We start from the raw sequence: 2,500 nt of genomic DNA on the forward strand, positions 1-2,500 counted from the left end.
TTATTAGTATAAATATGATATAAAATGTATATACTAATGTATGGGTGTGTGGAATTTAAACTATGGTGCTGCTACATATTTTCTTTTATTTTTAATAGGTTGCAGCTTGTGTTATGTTGCATAATCTAGCCACAACTGAGAATATTGATATTGCCAAAGAAGAAGACACATATGAACTAGAGCATGATGCAGTACACTGCGAAAATAATGATAATAGTTTAGGGTTTGATGTCAGAAAATGTTTGTGAACAATGGTTTTAGGATGGCTTAGCAGTCAGAGAATTTCTGGATGAATCATTAATTTCCACTTTAAGCATATTTCTATTTACTTTATATTACCTGTATATTAAAAAGAATTGCTTATAGTAAATTGCAGTAATTATTTTTGGTATCAGGAACCGTCATATCAAACATTTACCTTATCATTGTTTATAAGTGAAATAAGACCTTGTCAGAAACCTTGTCAATCAGTGTTTTGACATATTTTCTGTTTTGAAATATTTCCTTATCAATGGAACCATAGATGTCAAGATATATATATATATATATATATATATATATATATATATATATATATATATATATTTTTTTTTTTTTTTTTTTTTTTTAAGTCGCAAATAACTATGTGCAGATTTTTTCTCTCTTTTTTGTGTGAAATGCGACTTGTCTATTTACTTAGATTTACTTATATTTAGTTATTTACCTAACTGGGAAATGTCTAGGTTGTCCTTTTTGATGTCTGAAGTCATGTTATTTAGTCTGTTGCATTAGTTATTAGTGGGATATGAATTTTCTAGTAAAAACATTTAAATTATATATGCAAAAAGAGGCCTTTGCATGTATGTTTTTGATTACTTTTATCATAAGAATGAAATAAAAGAGCTATGTAGATTTTGTTGTTTTATTTCATGCTTTTGCAGCATTTATGTTTTTTCCAGATTTTGTGCCATGAAGTTGCAAATATTGCTTTGCATCACCTAAAAATGAAATTATTTCATCTGCAACCCTTTAAAGTCACTTGAAACTCTTTCTGCAGATGCACGAACTGCTTCACAAGACTTGGAGAATTCCTATCTAATTTCATTCGCCTGTAAGAGTTGGGCATCATGGAGCTTTTTGTTGTTCAGGCTAATAGCCTTGTAGCATTACTCCCTCTCTGAGATTTGGTCCCTCTTTTTGCCCTTCCTATGAGTTGTTGAAGAAGGTGATGAAATGGTTGAAGGAGATGGTGGTTCACCACAGGCAGATGGTGGAACTGGGGTCAGTGGTGGAGCTGTTGGGAGAGAGGGTTTTCTAGGAAGTAAAGGAGGTCCTAGAGGGCTTGGAATTGCAGAAGGTATAGAAAAGTCCTGCTGTCTGAATGAAGGACCTTCATCAACCCATTCTGAAATTGACATAAATGAAGAAATGATAGCGATTAAACGTTTTAAAATCTGTTTCTACAGAGTTACATGTGTGGGTGGGTGGGTGACAGACATACACATTTGGCGTAGCTGATTCTGAATCATATCAAAGAATGTAGATGAAACGCTGACACAAGAGAAAACATAATTCTAATATTGCAACTGCTTATCGTTGATTTCTAACCTGAATTGTTTGCTGATGCCTCGTGTTTATTCATGAGTAATCTCTTAATATAATTCAAATAAATTATCCTTTATTACAATATGTATGTTTAATATAATAAACACGCAGAAAACGTTCAATATTACTTACGTTTCGCGCATGTACTCCCAAGCTCGATTTAGCTGAGTTGCTGTATAGATGGCATTAAAGCTGGCAGTTATGCTCTCCCGTGCTTTCTGCTTGCGACTGATGATCCCAGGGTCGTACATTTTCTAATCTATGCGATGACTATGGTCAGCGATTAGAGAAATCAACATTTTTCTCTGATTTTCCGTGAGCGAACTAGTTTTATCCTTCCCGCTCGCCATGGTTGTTCGATCATCTGGTGCGCTTTCTGCGTACGCAGGGTTACCAACTGTTGCAAATATTCGGACCGCCCGAAAACGTTTTGGGGCCGGCTCACCCAACTGCCTTGACGTTTGAAAAAATCGATTTGAGTTTTCGGGCCGGCCCCACGCAATTTATTTTCGGGTTGGTAACGCCCGGAACCATGATGTTTAAAAAAAAATATATATATATTTATATATATATATATATATAAATATATATATATATAAATATGTATGTATATATATACATATATAAACACAGATATACATATATACATACATATATACATATGATTTGTCTCTCCCTCCCTCTTTTGTGTCCCTTTCCGATTGTGGTCGAAAAAAAGTCAGGAAACAAAACTCGGAAGAGGCCGAGCCCGATAAAATATGGAATTCATCCGCGTCTCCGTAAATAAGCGGAGAGCGTCGGAGGTAATCACCGCCATTACACACGATCCCAGTATCTTCCGTCCGGGTTTAATCCCCCTAAATCCCCCAGGAATTACCAACTCCGACTAAATCTCTGCAAACTCGCGCTGGAGGAC

At 35.2% G+C, this 2,500-nt stretch overlaps 2 long non-coding RNA genes across 2 annotated transcripts in view; both read left to right on the plus strand.

The window, feature by feature from the left end:
• Window positions 1-491, plus strand: part of LOC147469917 (uncharacterized) — a 1,615-nt gene extending 1,124 nt beyond the window's left edge. Inside the window, exon 3 of the long non-coding RNA XR_015191827.1 lies at window positions 99-491. This is a non-coding gene — a long non-coding RNA (uncharacterized LOC147469917). The remainder of the gene's footprint in view (window positions 1-98) is intronic.
• The window catches only part of LOC147469916 (uncharacterized), a 29,936-nt gene that overhangs the window by 14,684 nt on the left and 12,752 nt on the right, over window positions 1-2,500 (plus strand). The gene's annotated exons all lie outside the window — the stretch shown is intronic.

This window comes from Penaeus japonicus, unplaced genomic scaffold (assembly GCF_977035675.1).
Source record: "Penaeus japonicus unplaced genomic scaffold, GWHDUDI00000001_assembly GWHDUDI00000018, whole genome shotgun sequence".
Taxonomy (NCBI): domain Eukaryota; kingdom Metazoa; phylum Arthropoda; class Malacostraca; order Decapoda; family Penaeidae; genus Penaeus; species Penaeus japonicus.